Source organism: Camellia sinensis, chromosome 15 (assembly GCF_055761805.1).
Source record: "Camellia sinensis isolate YWXY chromosome 15, ASM5576180v1, whole genome shotgun sequence".
In the NCBI taxonomy this organism is placed as follows: domain Eukaryota; kingdom Viridiplantae; phylum Streptophyta; class Magnoliopsida; order Ericales; family Theaceae; genus Camellia; species Camellia sinensis.
This window is the reverse complement of record NC_138975.1, coordinates 77,002,501-77,021,718: the sequence shown is the minus strand read 5'-3', so window position 1 is coordinate 77,021,718 and position 19,218 is coordinate 77,002,501.

The window sequence follows — 19,218 nt, the reverse complement described above, 5'->3', positions numbered from 1 at the left end:
GATATTAGTTTAACTTAAGCACCTCATTTAAGTTTTTCTAAATCACTTAAGTGCTTGATTCTCAAGTCCAAAATGTGGAATTTGAATTCACTTTGATTTCATTCCTATTTCCCTTTCTTTTCTCAAACTTTTCTCCTAGCTCCTAAGAACAAAGTACGTCTCTAACTCACTTTGTCATTCTCCATCCTTCCTTGTTTTGTTCTAGGAACTAATTAGCACGAGAAACTAATCATTGCTTTAGCTTAAGTGGCCTAGTTTAACTCAAACTAATCTTACATACCATCTAAGAAAGAGAGTGTGCTGAGTAATTGTATCTTATCGATTTTAATTTAACTTAAGAACCTCATTTAAGGTTTTCTAAATCACCAAAGTGTTCAGTTCTCAAGTCGAAAAAGATGAATTTGAATTCTCTTTGATTATGTTCCTATTTCTCTTTCTTTTCCCAAACTTTCTCCTGTACCTGCCAAGAAGAATGTTTCTCCCAAACGCTCTTTGTCCTTTTCCGTCCTTCTCTCATTTGTTCTAGAAACTAATTAGCTAAGGAAACTCATTGTTTCATTATGTTAAGTGGCTATGGTTAAGTCAAACTGTTCTTGCTTAGCGTCTAAGAACAAGAATTTACTGAGTAATTTTGGCTTAACGACAATAGTTGAACTTAAGAACCTCATTTAAGGAGTTCTTAATCACCTAAGTGTTCAATTCTCAAGTCGAAAGGGATGAATTTAAACTCCCTCTAATTTTGTTCCTACTGTTCTCTAACTTTCTCTTCTTGCACTCTAGAAGAAAGTTTTTCTCATTCTCTCTCGGTCCTTCTCCATCCTTCACCCTTTTGTTCTGAGAACTAATTAGTTTAGGAAACTAATTGTTTCATTTGCAATTGTACTCAAGTTTAACTCAATCTAACTTAGCCTGTAAGAAGGCGTATTTACTGAGTAATTGTAGCTTGATGATATTAGTTTAACTTAAGAACCTCGTGTATGGATTTCTAAATCACCTAAGAGTTCAATTCTCAAGTCTAAAAGAACAAATTTCGATTCCCCTTGATTTTGTTCTTATTTCTCTTTCTTTTCTGTAGCTTTCTTTTCTAGCTCCCAAGAAGAATGTTTGTCCCAAACGCTCTCTGTCCTTTTCCGTCCTTCTCTCATTTGTTCTAGAAACTAATTAGCGAAGGAAACTCATTGTTTCATTATGTTAAGTGGCTATGGTTAAGTCAAACTGTTCTTGCTTAGCGTCTAAGAACAAGAATTTCCTGAGTAATTTTGGTTTAACGACAACAGTTGAACTTAAGAACCTCATTTAAGGAGTTCTTAATCACCTAAGTGTGCAATTCTCAAGTCGAAAGGGATGAATTTAAACTCCCTCTAATTGTTTCCTACTGTTCTCCAATTTTCTCTTCTTGCACTCTAGAAGAAAGTTTTTCTCATTCTCTCTCGGTCCTTCTCCATCCTTCACCCTTTTGTTCTGAGAACTAATTAGTTTGGGAAACTAATTGTTTCATTTGCAATTGTAGCCAAGTTTAACTCAATCTAACTTAGCCTGTAAGAAGGCATATTTACTGAGTAATCGTAGCTTGATGATATTTGTTTAACTTAAGAACCTCGTGTATGGATTTCTAAATCACCTAAGAGTTCAATTCTCAAGTCTAAAAGAACGAATTTCAATTCCCTTTGATTTTGTTCTTGTTTCTCTTTCTTTTCTCTAACTTTCTTTTCTAGCTCCCAAGAAGAAACTTTCTCTTTAACTGTCTCCGCCCATCTCTATCATTCTCTCTTTTGCTCTATGAACTAATGAGCTCAGGCAACTAATTGTCTCATTAGCTTAAGCGGCCACGTTTAACTCAAATTAATCTCGTTAAGCCTCAAAGAAATAAAATTTACTGAGTAATTGTAGCTATACGATATTACTTTAACTCACGCACCTCATTTAGGTTTTTCCAAATCACCTAAGTGTTCAATTCTCACCTCCACAACGATGAATTTGGATTCACCCCGATTTTGTTCCTATTTCTCTATCTTTCTCTCTTCTAGCTCTCAAGAAGAAAGTTTCTCTCTAACTCTCTCTGTCCTTCTATCTTTTGTTCTAGGAACTAATTAGCTTTGGCAACTAATTGTTTCATTTGCTTAAGTGGCCGAGTTTGACTCAAACCAATCTCCCTTAGCCTCTAAGAAAGAGAATTTACTGAGAAATTGTAACTTGACGATATTGGTTTAACTTAAGCACCTCATTTAAGTTTTTCTAAATCATCTAAGTGCTCGATTCTCAAGTCCAAAATGTGGAATTTGAATTCACTTTGATTTCATTCCTATTTCCCTTTCTTTTCTCTAACTTTTCTTCTAGCTCTTATGAACAAAGTACGTCTCTAACTCACTCTGTCATTCTCCATCCTTCCTTGTTTTGTTCTAGGAACTAATTAGCACGGGAAACTAATCGTTTCTTTAGCTTAAGTGGCCTGGTTTAACTCAAACTAAACTTACTTAGCATCTCTAAGAAAGAAAGTGTGCTGAGTAGTTGTAGCTTATCGATTGTAATTTAACTTAAGAACCTCATTTAACGTTTTCTGAATCACCTAAGTGTTCAGTTCTAAAGTCGAAAAAGATGAATTTGAATTCCCTTTGATTTTGTTCCTATTTCTCTTTTTTTTCCCTTACTTTCTCCTGTACCTGTCAAGAAGAATGTTTCTCCCAAATGCTCTCCGTCCTTTTCCGTCCTTCTCTCATTTGTTCTAGAAACTAATTGGCTAAGGAAACTCATTGTTTCATTATGTTAAGTGGCTATGGTTAAGTCAAACTATTCTTGCTTAGCGTCTAAGAACAAGAATTTACTGAGTAATTTTGGCTTAACGACAATAGTTGAACTTAAGAACCTCATTTAAGCAATTCTTAATCACCTAAGTGTTCAATTCTCAAGTCGAAAGGGATGAACTTAAACTCCCTCTAATTTTGTTCCTACTGTTCTCTAACTTTCTCTTCTTGCTCTTTAGAGGAAAGTTTTTCTCATTCTCTCTAGGTCCTTCTCCATCCTTCACCCTTTTGTTCTGGGAACTAGTTAGTTTAGGAGACTAATTGTTGCATTTGCAATTGTAGCCAAGTTTAACTCAATCTAACTTAGCCTGTAAGAAGGCGTATTTACTGAGTAATCGTAGCTTGATGATATTAGTTTAACTTAAGAACCTCGTGTTTGGATTTCTAAATCACCTAAGAGTTCAATTCTCAAATCTAAAAGAACGAATTTCGATTCCCTTTGATTTTGTTCTTGTTTCTCTTTCTTTTCTCTAGCTTTCTTTTCTAGCTCCCAAGAAGAAACTTTCTCTTTAACTGTCTCCGTCCTTCTCTATCATTCTCTCTTTTGCTCTATGAACTAATGAGCTTAGGCAACTAATTGTCTCATTAGCTTTAGCGGCCACGTTTAACTCAAATTAATCTGGTTTAGCCTCAAAGAAATAAAATTTACTGAGTAATTGTAGCTTGACGATATTACTTTAACTCACGCACCTCATTTAGTTTTTTCGAAATCACCTAAGTGTTCAATTCTCACGTCCAAAACGATGAACTTGGATTCACCCCGATTTTGTTCCCATTTCTCTATCTTTCTCTCTTCTAGCTCTCAAGAAGAAAGTTTCTCTCTAACTCTCTCCGTCCTTCTCTCTTTTGTTCTAGGAACTAATTAGCTTTGGCAACTTATTGTTTCATTTGCTTAAGTGGCCGAGTTTAACTCAAACCAATCTCCCTTAGCCTCTAAGAAAGAGAATTTACTGAGTAATTGTAACTTGACGATATTGGTTTAACTTAAGCACCTCATTGAAGTTTTTCTAAATCACCGAAGTGCTCGATTCTCAAGTCCAAAATGTGGAATTTGAATTCACTTTGATTTCATTCCTATTTCCCTTTCTTTTCTCTAACTTTTCTTCTAGCTCTTAAGAACAAAGTACGTCTCTAACTCACTCTGTCATTCTCCATCCTTCCTTGTTTTGTTCTAGGAACTAATTAGCATGGGAAACTAATCGTTTCTTTAGCTTAAGTGGCCTAGTTTAACTCAAACTAATCTTACTTAGCATCCAAGAAAGAAAGTGTGCTGAGTAGTTGTAGCTTATCGATTTTAATTTAACTTAAGAACCTCATTTAAGGTTTTCTGAATCACCTAAGTGTTCAATTCTCAAGTCGAAAAAGATGAATTTGAATTCCCTTTGATTTTGTTCCTATTTCTCTTTCTTTTCCCTTACTTTCTCCTATACTTGTCAAGAAGAATGTTTCTCCCAAACGCTCTCCGTCCTTCTCTCATTTGTTCTAGAAACTAATTAGCTAAGGAAACTCATTGTTTCATTATGTTAAGTGGCAATGGTTAAGTCAAACTGTTCTTGCTTGGCGTCTAAGAACAAGAATTTACTGAGTAATTTCGGCTTTACGACAATAGTTGAACTTATGAACCTCATTTAAGGAGTTCTTAATCACCTAAGTGTCCAATTCTCAAGTCGAAAGGGATGAATTTAAATTCCCTCTAATTTTTTTCCTACTGTTCTCTAACTTTCTCTTCTTGCTCTCTAGAAGAAAGTATTTCTCATTCTCTCTCGGTCCTTCTCCATCCTTCACCCTTTTGTTCTGGAAACTAATTAGTTTAGGAAACTAATTGTTTCATTTGCAAATGTGGCAAAGTTTAACTCAATCTAACTTCGCCTGTAAGAAGGCGTATTTACTGAGTAATCGTAGCTTGATGATATTAGTTTAACTTATGAACCTCGTGTATGGATTTCTAAATCACCTAAGAGTTCAATTCTCAAGTTTAAAAGAACGAATTTCGATTCCATTTGATTTTGTTCTTATTTCTCTTTGTTTTCTCTAGCCTTCTTTTCTAGCTCCCAAGAAGAAACTTTCTCTCAAACTGTCTCCGTCCTTCTCTATCATTCTCTCTTTTGCTCTATGAACTAAAGAGCTCAGGCAACTAATTGTCTCATTAGCTTAAGCGGCCACGTTTAACTCAAATTAATCTGGTTTAGAATCAAGGAAATAAAATTTACAGAGTAATTGAAGCTTTACGATATTAGTTTAACTCACGCACCTCATTTATGTTTTTCCAAATCACCTAAGTGTTCAATTCTCACGTCCAAAACTATAAATTTGGATTCACCCCGATTTTGTTCCCATTTCTCAATCTTTCTCTCTTCTAGCTCTCAAGAAGAAAGTTTCTGTCTAACTCTCTCTGTCCTTCTCTCTTTTGTTCTAGGAACTAATTAGCTTTGGCAACTAATTGTTTCATTTGCTTAAGTGGCCGAGTTTAACTCAAACCAATCTCGCCTAGCCTCTAAGAAAGAGAATTTACTGAGTAATTGTAACTTAACAAAATTGGTTTAAATTAAGCACCTCACTTAAGTTTTTCTAAATCACCTAAGTGCTCGATTCTCAAGTCCAAAATGTGGAATTTGAATTCACTTTGATTTCGTTCCTATTTCCCTTTCTTTTCTCTAACTTTTCTTCTAGCTCTTAAGAACAAAGTACGTCTCTAACTCACTCTGTCATTCTCCATCCTTCCTTGTTTTGTTCTAGGAACGAATTAGCACGAGAAACTAATCGTTTCTTCAGCTTAAGTGGCCTAGTTTACTCAAACTAATCTTACCTAGCATCAAACAAAGAGAGTGTGCTGAGTTATTGTAGCTTATCGATTTTAATTTAACTTAAGAACCTCATTTAAGGTTTTCTAAATCACCTAAGTGTTCAGTTCTCAAGTCGAAAAAGATGAATTTGAATTCCCTTTGATTTTGTTCCTATTTCTCTTGCTTTTCCCTTACTTTCTCCTGTACCAGTAGGCCATGCCATGGACTTGCCCCGCAGGCCATGCCTTAGCAATCACTAGCGTGCCATGCCATGGACTTACCCCGCATCCCATGCCTTAGCATTCGCCAGCACGCCATGCCACGGCCTCGGACCGCATGCCTTGCCACGGCCTCGGCCCGCATGCCTTGCCATGGTGTTGCCCAGCATGCCATGCGACGACGTTGCCCAGCGTGCCATGCCTTGGCCTTGGCCAACTTGCCATGCCACGGCCTCAGGCCACATGCCTTGTCACGGCGTGGCCCAGCATGCCGTGCCACCGCGTTGCCCGGCGTGCCATGCCTTGGACTTGGCCAACATGCCATGCCACGTCCTCGGCCGGCAAGCCATGCCACAGCGTTGGCCTGCATGCCAAGGCCGGAATGCCATGCCATGGCCTCGGCCCGCATGCCATGCCAAGGCCTCGGCCCGCATGCCTTGTCACCGTGTTGCCCAGCATGCCATGCCACCGCGTTGCCCGGCATGCCATTCCTTAGCCTTGCCCAACATGCCATGCCACGGCCTCGGCCCGCATGCCATGGCCTCGGCATCGCCCCGCCTGCCAAAGCCGGAATGCCATGCCACGGCCTCGGCCCGCATGCCATGCCACGGCCTCGGCCCGCATGCCTTGCCATGGCGTTGCCCTGCATGCCATGCCACCGCGTTGCCCGGCGTGCCCTGCCTTAGCCTTGGCCAACATCCCATGCCATGGCCTCGGCCCGCATGCCATGCCACAGCGTTGCCCTGCATGCCAAGGCTGAAATGCCATGCCACGGCCTCGGCCCGCATGCCAGGCCACGGCCTCGGCCCGAATGCCATGCCGCAGCCTCGGCCCGCATGCCTTGCCACGGCGTTGCCCAACATGACACGCCATGGCCTCGGCCAGCATGCCATGCCACGGCCTCGGCACGCATGCCTTGCCACCACGTTTCCTAGGATGCCATGCCACCGTGTTGCCTGGCGTGCCATGCCTTAGCCTTGGCCAACATGCCATGCCACGGCCTCAGCCCGCATGCCATGCCACAGCGTTGGTCAGCATGCCAAGGCCGGAATGCCATGCCACGGCCTCAGCCCGCATGCCATGCCACGCCCTCGGCCCGCATGCCTTGCCACGGCATTGCCCAGCATGCCATGCCACTGCGTTGCCCGGCATGCCATGCCTTAGCTTTGGCCAACATGCCATGCCACGGCCTCGGCCTCGGCCCGCATGCCATGCCATGGCCTCGGCCCAAATGCCATGCCACGGCCTCGACCCGAATGACTTGCCACGTCGTTGCCCAACAAGCCATGCCACGGCCTCGGCCCGCATGCCTTGCCACCGCGTTGCCCAGCATGCCACACCACCACGTTGCCCGGCGTGCCATGCCTTAACCTTGGCCAACATGCCATGCCCCGGCCTCGGCCCGCATGCCTTCCCAAGGCGTTGCCCAACATGCCATGCCACGCCATCGGCCCGCATGCCTTGCCGTGGCATTGCCCAGCATGCCGTGCCACCGCGTTGCCCAGCATGCCATGCCTTAGCTTTGGCCAACATGCCATGCCATGGCCTCGGCCCGCATGCCATGCCACGGCCTCGGCCCGAATGCCATGCCACGGCCTCGGCCCGAATGCCATGCCACGGCCTCGGCCCGAATGACTTGCCACCTCATTGCCCAACATGCCATGCCACGGCCTCGGCCCGCATGCCTTGCCACCGCATTGCCCGGCATGCCATGCCACCGCGTTGCCCGGCGTGCCATGCCTTAGCCTTGGCCAACATGCCATGCCACGGCCGCGGTCCGCATGCCATGCCACAGAGTTGTCCAGCATGCCAAGGCCAGAATGCCATGCCACGGCCTCGGCCCGCATGACAAGCCACGGCCTCGGCCCGCATGACATGCCACGGCCCCGGCCCGCATGACATGCCACGACGTTGCCCAACATGCCATGCCACGGCCTCGGCCCGCATGCCATGCCACGGCCTCGGCCCGAATACCATGCCACGGCCTCGGCCCGCATGCCTTGCCACGGCGTTGCCCAACATGACATGCCACGGCCTCGGCCAGCATGCCATGCCACGGCCTCCGCCCACATGCCTTGCCACCGCGTTGCCCAGCGTGCCATGCCACCGCGTTGCCCGGCGTGCCATGCCATAGCCTTGGCCAACATGCCATGCCTCGGTCTCGGCCCGCATGCCACGCCACAGCGTTGCCCAGCATGCCAGGGCCGGAATGCCATGCCACGGCCTCGGCCCGCGTGCCATTCTACGGCGTTGCCTAACATGCCATGCCACTTCCTTGGCCAGCATGCCATGCCACGGCCTCAGCCCACATTCCTTGCCATGGCCTCGGCCCGAATGCCATGCCGTGGCCTCGGCCCGCATGCCTTGCCACGGCGTTGCCCAACATGACATGCCACGGCCTTGGCTAGCATGCCATGCCACGGCCTCGGCCCGCATGCCTTGGGACCGCGTTGCCCAGCATGCCATGCCACCGCGTTGCCCGGTGTGCCATGCCTTAGCCTTGGCAAACATGCCATGCCACGGCCGCGGTCCGCATGCCATGCCACAGAGTTGTCCAGCATGCCAAGGCCGGAATGCCATGCCACGGCCTCGGCCCGCATGCCATGCCACAGCATTGCCCAGCATGCCAAGGCCGGTCGGAATGCCATGCCACGGCCTCGGCCCGCATGCCATGCCACGGCCGGCCCGCATGCCACGCCATAGCCTCGGCCCGCATGCCATGCCACAGCGTTGCCCAGCATGCCAAGGCCGGAATGCCATGCCACGGCCTCGGCCCGCATGCCATGCCACGGCCTCGGCCCGCATGCCATGCCACGGCGTCGCCCAACATGCCATGCCACGGCCTCGGCCCGAAGGCTAGGGCCAGCAGCATGCCATGCCAAGGCCAAGGCTAGCAGCATGTCATGCCAAGGCTAAGGCCAGCAGCATGCCATGCCACGGCCAAGGCAGCCCAGCCAAAGCCAGCACCAGGCCGTGCCAAGGTCAAGGCCAGCAGCATGCCATGCCAAGGCCAAGGCAGCCCGACCAAAGCCAGCAGGATGCCATGCCAAGGCCAAGGCCAGCAGCATGCCATGCCACGGCCAAGGCAGCCCAGCCAAAGCCAGCAGCATGCCATGCCAAGGCCAAGGCCAACAGCATGCCATGCCACGGCCAAGGCAGCACAGCCAAAGCCAGCAGCATGCCATGGCAAGGCCAAGGCCGGCAACATGCCATGGCAAGGACAAAGCAGCCCCGCCAAAGCCAGCAGCATGCCATGCCAAGGCCAAGGCCAGCAGCATGCCATGCCAGGGCCAGGGCTAAGGCCAGCAGCATGCCATGCCAAGGCCAAGGCCAGCAGCATGCCATGCCAGGGCCAAGGCCAGGAGCATGCCATGCCAAGGCCAAGGTACAATGCTCTATATTATTCTAGAGTCTTCCGGGCAATTCTCTTGTAGCCTCTCTTCTTGTAGCCATTCAAGAGAGTTCCTGGACCCTCTAGCATCGTTTATGGTCTTCATACTCTCTCAAGTCTTCCAGGAGCTTCGAAGCCATTTCAATAGTCTCCTTTTCCTGAGACTTCCTTTTTGTAGGTTATTCTGCCACAGTAATGCGGCGGGGCGTGACACTAGGCCAAGGCCAGCAGCATGCCATGCCAAGGCCAAGGCAGCCCAGCCAAAGCCAGCAGCATGCCATGCCAAGGCCAAGGCAGCCCAGCCAAAGCCAGCAGCATGCCATGCCAAGGCCAAGGCCAACAGCATGCCATGCCACGGCCAAGGCAGCCCAGCTAAAGCCAGCAGCATGCCATGCCAAGGACAAGGCCAGCAGCATGCCATGCCACGGCCAAGCCAGCCCAGCCAAAGCCAGCAGCATGGCATGCCAAGGCCAAGGCTAGCGGCATGCCATGCCATGGCCAAGGCAGCCCAGCCAAAGCAAGCAGCATGCCATGCCAAGGCCAAGGCCAGCAGCATGCCAGGCCAAGGCCAAGGCAGCCAAGCCAAAGCCAGCAGCATGCCTTGCCATGGCCAAGGCCAGCAGCATGCCATGCCATGGCCAAGGCCAGCAGCATGCCATGCCAAGGCCAAGGCCAAGGCAGCCCAGCCACAGCCAGCAGCATGCCATGCCGTGGCCAAGGCCAGCAGCATGCCATGCCAAGGCCAAGACAGCCCAGCCAAAGCCAGCAGCGTGCCATGCCATGGTCAAGGCAAGCAGCATGCCGCGCCAAGGCCAAGGCAAGCAGCATGCCACGCCAAGGCCAAGGAAGCTCTGCCAAAGCCTGCAGCATGCCATACCAAGGCCAAGGCCAGCAGCATGCTATGCCACGGCCAAGGCAGCACAGCCAAAGCCAGCAGCGTGCCATGCCTAGGCCAAGGCCAGCAGCATGGCATGCCACCGGCAAGGCAGCCCAGCCAAAGCAAGCAGCATGGCATGCCGAGGCCAAGGCCAGCAGCATGCCATTCCACGGCCAAGGCAGCACAGCCAAAGCCAGCAGCATGCCATGCCGAGGCCAAGGCTAGCAGCAGGCCAGGCGAAGGACAAGGCCGCCCATCCAAAGCCAGCAGCATGCCTTGCCCGGGCCAAGGCCAGCCGCATGACATGCCACGGCCAAGGCAGCCCAGCCAAAGCCAGCAGCATGCCATGCCAAGGCCAAGGCCAGCAGCATGCCATGCCACGGCCATGGCAGCCCAGCCAAAGCATGCAGCATGCCATGCCAAGGCCAAGGCAGCCAAGCCAAAGCAAGCAACATGCCATGCCAAGGCCAAGGCAGCCCAGCCAAAGCTAGCAGCATGCCATGCCAAGGCCAAGGCCAGCAGCATGCCATGGCAAAACCAAGGCAGCCCAGCCAAAGCCAGCCGCATGCCATGCCAAGGCCAAGGCCAACAACATGCCATGCCACGGCCAAGGCACCCCAGCCAAAGCCAGCAGCATGCCATGCCAAGGCCAAGGCCAGCATCAGGCCATGCCACGGGCAAGGCAGCCCAGCCAAAGCGAGCAACATGCCATGCCTAGTGTCACGGCCTTGGATTTTCTAAACCAACCCTCAGTCTTTCCATGCCAACCGTGCGGCCTTAGATGCTTGTAGCACGCCTTGCTTGCACCTAAGTAAGCCTTTTGTGGAAGGGAGCTAGGAGAATCCACACACAAGAGAGACTTGGAGAGAACACTTAGAGAATGCTAGCTTTATATTACTTGGAAGAAAGCTTACAACTCTTGGATACTTGGGTTCTTAGTTTCTTGGTTGGTTTGGCCAAATGAGGGCCTCCCCTTTATATAGCCTTACATAGAATATTCTAGAACTACTATGGTGGAGAGTGTTCTAGACACTTCCTCTTATTACATCTAATAGACAATTCTAGATCTACATGGACGGAGGGGATTCTAGATCTTTCCCTCATCCTCTCAAAGAGCCTATTCTAGAACATACATACAACCTTCAAGTATTAGGTACAATGCTCTATATTATTCTAGAGTCTTCTGGGCAATTCTCTTGTAGCCTCTCTTCTTGTAGTCATTCAAGAGAGTTCCAGGACCCTCTAGCATCGTTTATGGTCTTCATACTTTCTCAAGTCTTCCAGGAGCTTCCAAGCCATTTGAATAGTCTCCTTTTCGTGAGATTTCCTTTTTGTAGGTTATTCTGCCCCGGTAATGCGGCGGGGCGTGACACTAGGCCAAGGCCAGCAGCATGGCATGCCAAGGCCAAGGCAGCCCAGCCAAAGCCAGCAGCATGCCATGCCAAGGCCAAGGCCAACAGCATGCCATGCCACGACCAAGGAAGCCCAGCCAAAGCCAGCAGCATGCCATGCCAAGGCCAAGGCCAGCAGCATGCCATGCCACGGCCAAGGCAGCCCAGCCAAAGCAAGCAGCATGGCATGCCAAGGACAAGGCTAGCGGCATGCCATGTCACGGCCTAGGGAGCCCTGCCAAAGCAAGCAGCATGCCATGCCAAGGCCAAGGCCAGCAGCATGCCATGCCAAGGCCTAGGTCAGCAGCATGCCATGCCAAGGCCAAGGTAGCCAAGCCAACGCCAGCAGCATGCCATGCCATGGCCAAGGCTAGCAGCATGCCATGCCATGGCCAAGGCAGCCAAGCCACAGCCAGCAGCAAGCCATTCCGTGGCCAAGGCCAGCAGCATGCCATGCCACGGCCAAGGCAGCCCAGCCAAAGCCAGCGGCATGCCATGCCACGGCCAAGGCAGCCCAGCCAAAGCCAGCAGCATGCCATGCCGAGGCCAAGGTCGGCAGCATGCCATGCCAAGGCCAAGGCAGCCCAGCCAAAGCCAGCAGGATGCCTCGCCAAGGCCAAGGCCCGCAGCATGCCATGTCATGGCCAAGGAAGCCCAGCCATAGCCAGTAGCATGCCATGCCAAGGCCAAAGCGGCCCAGCCAAAGCCAGCAGCATGCCATGCCAAGGCCAAGGTCAGCAACATGCCATGCCATGGCCAAGGCCAGTAGCATGCCATGCCATGGCCAAGGCCAGCGGCATGCCATGCCACGGGAAGGGCAGCCCAGCCAAAGCCAGCAGCATGCCATGCCAAGACCAAGGCCAGCAGCATGCCATGCCACGGGCAAGGCAACCTAGCCAAAGCCAGCAGCATGCCATGCCGAGGCCAAGCCAGCCCAGCCAAAGCCAGCAACATGCCATGCCCAGGCCAAGGCAGCCCAGCCAAGGCCAGTAGCATGCCATGCCAAGGCCAAGGCTGCCCAGCCAAAGCCAGCAGCAAGCCATGCCAAGGCCAAGGCCCGCAGCATGCCGCGCCACGGCTAAGGCAGTCTAGCCAAAGCCGGCAGCATGCCACGCCAAGACCAAGGACAGCAGCATGCCATGCCACGGCCAAGGCAGCCCAGCCAAAGCCAGCAGCATGCCATGCCGAGGCCAAGGCCTGCAGCATGCCATGCCATGGCGAAGGCAGCCCAGCCAATGCCAGCAGCATGCCATGCCGAGGGCAAGGCCAGCAGCTTGCCATGCCAAGGCCAAGGCAGCCCAACCAAAGCCTTCAGCATGCCATACCCAGGCCAAGGCCAGCAGCATGCCATGCCACGACCAAGGCAGTCCAGCCAAAGCCAGCGGCATGCCATGCCAAGGCTAAGGCTGGATGCATGCCATGCCACGGGCAAGGCAGCCCAGCCAAAGCCAGCAACATGCCACGCTGAGGCCAAGGCCGGCAGCATGCCATGCCACGGCCAAGGCAGCCCAGCTAAAGCTAGCAGCATGCCATGCCGTGGCCAAGGACAGTAGCATGCCATGCAAAGGCCAAGGCAGCCCAGCTAAAGGCCGCAGCATTCCATGCCCCGGCCAGGGCAGCAGCATACCATGCCATGGCCAAGGCACCCCAGCCAAAGCCAGCAGCATGCCATGCCAAGGACAAGGCAGCCCAGCCAAAGCCAGCAGCATGCCATGCCAAGACCAAGGCCAGTAGCATGCCATGCCAAGGCCAAGGCCAGCAGCATGCCATGCCAAGGCCAAGGCAGGCAAGCCAAAGCCAGCAAAATGCCATGCCAATGCCAAGGCCAGCAGCATGCCATGCCAAGGACAAGGCAGCCCAGCCAAAGGCAGCAGCATGCCATGCCATAGCCAAGGCCAGTAGCATGCCATGGCTCGGCCAAGGCAGCCCAGCCAAAGCCAGCAGCATGCCCTGCCAGGGCCAAGGCCAGCAACATGCCTTGCCACGGCCAAGGCAGCCCAACCGCATGCCATGCCAAGGCCGAGGCCTGCAGCTGGCCATGCCACGGCCAAGGCAGCCCAGCCAAAGGCAGCAGCATGCCATGCCATAGCCAAGGTCAGTAGCATGCCATGGCTCGGCCAAGGCAGCCCAGCCAAAGCCAGCAGCATGCCCTGCCAGGGCCAAGGCCAGCAACATGCCTTGCCACGGCCAAGGCAGCCCAACCGCATGCCATGCCAAGGCCGAGGCCTGCAGCTGGCCATGCCACGGCCAAGGCTGCCCAGCCAAAGGCAGCAGCATGCCATGCCAAGGTTAAGGCTAGCAGCACGCCATACCACGGCCAAGGCAGCCCAGCCAAAGCCAGCAGCATGCCATGCAAAGGCCAAGGCCAGCAGCATGCCATGCCACGGCCAAGGCCAGCAGCTTGCCGTGCCACGGCTAAGGCATCCTAACCAAAGCCGGCAGCATGCCACGCCAAGACCAAGGCCAGCAGCATGCCATGCCACGGGCAAGGAAGCCCAGCCAAAGCCAGCAGCATGCCATGCCGAGGCCAAGGCCTGCAGCATGCCATGCCAAGGCGAAGGCAGCCCGGCCAAAGCCAGCAGCATGCCATGCCGAGGGCAAGACCAGTAGCTTGCCATGCCAAGGCCAAGGCAGCCCAGCCAAAGCCAGTAGCATGCCATGCCCAGGCCAAGGCCAGCAATATGCCATGCCATGGCCAAGGCAGCCCAGCCAAAGCCAGCAGCATGCCATGCCAAGGCCAAGGCTAGATGCATGCCATGCCTCGGGCAAGGCAGCCCAGCCAAAGCCAGCAGCATGCCATGCCACGGCCAAGGCAACCCAGCCAAAGCCAGCAGCGTGCCATGCCGTGGCCAAGGCCAACAACATGCCATGCCAAGGCCAAGGCAGCCCAGCTAAAGGCCGCAGCATGCCATGCCCAGGCCAGGGCCAGCAGCATGCCATGCCAAGGCCAAGGCAGCCCAACCAAAGCCAGCAGCATGCCATGCCATGGCCAAGGCCAGCAGCATGCCATGGCATGGCCAAGGCAGCCCAGCCAAAGCCAGCAGCATGCCATGCCACGGCCATGGCCAGCAACATGCCTTGCCACGGCCAAGGCAGCCCAGCCGCATGCCATGCCAAGGCCGAGGCCTGCAGCTGGCCATGCCACGGCCAAGGCAGCCCAGCCAAAGCCAGCAGCATGCCATGCCACGGCTAAGACCAGCAGCACGCCAAGGCAGCCCAGCCAAAGCCCGCAGCGTGCCATGCCAAGGCGAAGGCCAGCAGCACGCCATGCCACGGCCAAGGCAGCCCATCAAAAGCCAGCAGCATGCCATGCCAAGGCCAAGGCCAGCAGCATGCCATGCCGAGGCCAAGGCAGCCCAGCCAAAGCCAGCAGCATGCCATGCCGAGGCCAAGGCCAGCAGCATGCCGTGCCCCGGCCAAGGCAGCCCAGCCAAAGCTAGCAGCATGCCATGCCGAGGCCAAGGCCAGCAGCATTCCCTGCCACGGCCAAGGCAGCCCAGCCAAAGCCAACTGCATGCCATGCCATGGCCAAGGCCGGTAGCATGCCATGGCACGGCCAAGGCAGCCCAGCCAAAGCTAGCAGCATGCCATGCCATGGCCAAGGCCAGCAACATGCCTTGCCACGGCCAAGGCAGCCCAGCCGGCCAAGGCAGCCCAGCAAAAGCTAGCAGCATACCACGCCAAGGCCAAGGCCAGCAGCATGCCATGCCACAGGCAAGGAAGCCCAGCCAAAGCCAGTAGCATGCCATGCCGAGGCCCAGGCCAGCAGTATGCCATGCCACGGGCAAGGCAGCCCAGTCAAAGCTAGCAGCATGCCTTGCCGAGGCCAAGGCCAGTGGCATGCCATGGCACGGCCAAGGCCAGTAGCATGCCATGCTAAGGCCAAGGCCAGTAGCATGCCATGCCACGGGCAAGGTAGCCCAGCCAAAGCCAGCAGCATGCCACGCTAAGGCCAAGGCCAGTAGCATGCCATGCCACGGGCAAGGTAGCCCAGCCAAAGCCAGCAGCATGCCATGCCACTGCCAAGGCAACCCAGCCAAAGCCAGCAGCATGCCATGCCCAGGCCAGGGCCAACAGCATGCCATGCCACGGCCAAGGCAGACCAGCCAAAGCCAGCAGCATGCCATGCCAAGGCCAAGGCAGCCCAGCCAAAGCCAGCAGCATGCCATGCCAAGGCCAAGGCCAGCAGCATGGCATGCCAAGGCCAAGGCAGCCTTGCCAAAGCCAGCAGCATGCCAGGCCAAGGCCAAGGCCAGCAGCATGCCAGGCCAAGGCCAAGGCCAGCAGCATGCCATGCCACGGCCAAGGCAGCCGAGCCAAAGCCAGCAGCATGCCATGCCAAGGCCAAGGCCAGCAACATGCCATGCCCCGGCCAAGGCTGCCCAGCCAATGCCAACAGCATGCCATGCCAAGGCTAGGGCCAGTAGCATGCCATGCCACGGCCAAGGCAGCCCAACCAAAGCCAGCAGCATGCCGTGCCAAGGCCAAGGCCGACGGTATGCCATGCCATGGCCAAGGCAGCCCAGCCAAAGCCAGCAGCTGCCACGCCAAGGCCAAGACCAGCAGCATGCTGTGCCCCGGCCAAGGCGGCCTAGCCAAAGCCAGCAGCATGCCATGCTGAGGCCAAGGCCATCAGCGTGCCATGCCCCGGCCAATATAGCCCAGCCAAAGCCAGCAGCATGCCATGCCCAGGCCAAGGCCAGTAGCGTGCCATGCCACGGCCAAGGTAGCCCTGCCAACGCAAGCAGCATGCCATGCCAAGGCCAAGGCCAATGCTAGCAGCATGCCATGCCAAGGCCAAGGCGTCCCAGCCAAAGCCAGCAGCATGCTATGCCAAGGCCAGGGCTAGCAGCATACCATGGCATGGCCAAGGCAGCCCACCACAGCCAGCAGCATGCCATGCCAAGCCCAAGGCATCCTAGCCAAAGCCAGCAGCGTGCCATGCCAAGGCCAAGGCAAGCAGCCAAAGCCAGCAGCCTGCCATGCCAAGGCCAAGGCCAGCAGCATGCCATGCCACGACCAAGGCAGCCCAGCCAAAGCCAGCAGCATGGCATGCCACGGGCAAGGCAGCCTAGCCAAAGCATGCCATGCCGAGGCCATGGCCAGCAGCATGCCATGCCACGGCCAAGGCAGCCCAACCAAAGGCCAGCAGCATGCCATGCCGAGGCCAAGGCCAGTAGCATGCCATGCAAAGGCAGCCCAGCCAAAGCCAGCAGCATGCCTTGCCAAGGCCACGGCCAGCAGCATGCCATGCCACGGCCAAGGCAGCCCAGCAAAAGTAAGCACCATGCCATGCCAAGGCCAAGGCATGCGGCATGCCATGCCAAGGCCAAGGTAGCCCAGCCAAAGCATGCAGCATGCCATGCCAAGGCCAAGGCATGCAACATGCCATGCCAAGGCCAAGGTAGCCCAGCCAAAGCCGGCAACATGCCATGCTAAGGCCAAGCCAGCGACTTGCCATGCCACGAGCAAGGCAGCCCAGGCAAAGCCAGCAGCATGCCATGCCATGGCCAAGGCCAGCAGCATACCACGCCATGGGGAAGGCAGCCCAGGCAAAGCCAGCAGCATGCCATGCCGAGGCCAAGGCCAATAGCATGCCATGCCAAGGCCAAGGCAGCCCAGCCAAAGCCAGCAGCATGCCATGCCTAGGCCAAGGCTAGCAGCATGCCATGCCAAGGCCAAGGCAACCCAGCCAAAGCCAGCAGCATGCAATGCCAAGGCCAAGGCCAGCAGCATGGCATGCCACGGCCAAGGCAGCCCAGCCATAGCCAGCAGCATGTTATACCAAGGCCAAGGCCACCAGAATGCCATGCCACGTCCATGGCAGCCCAGCCAAAGCCAACAGCATGCCATGCCAAGCCCAAGGCCAACAGCAAGCCATGCCAAGGCCAAGCCCAAGGGCAAGGCAGCCCAGCCAAAGCAAGCAGCATGCCATGCCAAGGCCAAGGCAGCCCAGCCAAAGCCAGCGGCATGCCATGCCAAGCCAAGGCCAAGGCCAACCGCATGTCTTGCCACGGCCTTGTCCCGCAGTGTGGCGTGGCGTGGCCTTGGCCAAGAACATCGTATGCCACGCCCTTGGCAAGCAATCCTGTCCCTCGAGTAATTGCCATTTGGTTTGGCTCTGACTTACGTACAAGTTGCCCTGTGAAATGCATGTCCCTCGGGTAATAGCCATTTGGTTGCCTTTGACTTGCGAACAAGTTGCCAGTGCTTTCCCAGTGGAAGCTTGTTGCGAAAAGCATGTCCCTCGGAAGTTGCCTGTTGCGTTTGTTAGTTGCATTCGAGCTATCCGATGCTTGCTCGGTTTCTCTAAGAGTTTTTGCACGTTCGTCGAGTTTTTTAATTATTTGTTTACTCATAAAAATTATAATAAAATAAATAAAAAATAAAAAAATAATTAAAAAAATTACTATAATTACTAGTGCCTCCTCTTATAATTGTTGGAATTTTTCTAGAATTTTTTGACTATTTTAGTAATTTTTATTATTTTTTAAGTATTAAAATTGAAATAAAATATTTTGGTGGCCAAATATTTTTTTTTTAATTTTTTTATGGTGTCTTTAATTATTTCCTTCATCTTTTATGTTGAAAATTCTTGCAAAAAAACGTTACTTTTTAAAAAAACCCCATTATGACTCCTCGAGCATACGTGATGTTTCCTCCTGCCAGATGAAAAAGGGCTTAACAAGCTACTATAAGGGGGGGGCACCTCCCTTAAGGCTGGCCAGCATGGCCAGGCCACAGGCCAGGCCTATGCCTAGGCGGGCGCTTGGCACATGCCATCGCCTGGCTTGTGGCATCGAAACTACATAGCCAAGCACGGGATGTGTCGAGTGGCGGCCCGCAGTAGTGGCGGTGGCACGTCGGCCTAGGCCAGCATGCCATGCCACAGCCTTGGCCAGCAACATGGCATGCCAAAGCCTTGGCCAGCAGCATGCCATGCCCCGGCTTTGGCAAGCATGTCATGCCACGGCCTTGGCCAGCAACATGCCATGCCACGGCCTTGGCCAGCAGCATGCCATGCCCCGGCCTTGGCCAGCATGTCATGCCATAGCCTTGGCCAGCAGCAAGCCATGCCACAGCCTTGGCCAGCAACATGGCATGCAAAAGCCTTGGCCAGCAGCATGCCATGCCCCGGCCTTGGCAAGCTTGTCATGCCACGGCCTTGGCCAGTAGCATGCCATGTCACGGCCTTGGCCAGCAGCGTGCCATGCTCCGGCCTTGGCCAGCATGTCATGCCACGGCCTTGGCCAGCAGCATGCCATACCACAGCCTTGGCCAGCGACATGGCATGCCAAAGCCTTGGGTAGCAGCATGCCATGCCCCCGCCTTGGCAAGCATGTCATGCCACGGCCTTGGCCAGCAGCATGCCATGCTCCGGCCTTGGCCAGCAAGCATGCCATGCCAGGACCTTGGTCAGTAGCATGCCATGCCAAAGCCTTGGCCCTGACCTTGGCTAACATGTCATGCCACGGCCTTGGCCAGCAGCATGCCATGCCATGCCATGCGACGGCCTTGGCCAGCAACATGCCATGCCAAAGACTTTGCCAGCAGCATGGCAAGCCCAAGCCTTGGGCAGCAGCATGCCATGCCAACGCCTTGGCCAGCAGCATGCCTTGCCACGGCCTCGTCCAGCAGCATGGCATGCCATGACACGGCCTTGGCCATCAGCATGCCTTGCCATGGCCTTGTCCAGCAGCATGGCATGCCTCGGCGTTGGCCAGCAGCATATCATGCCACAGCCATGGCAAGCATGG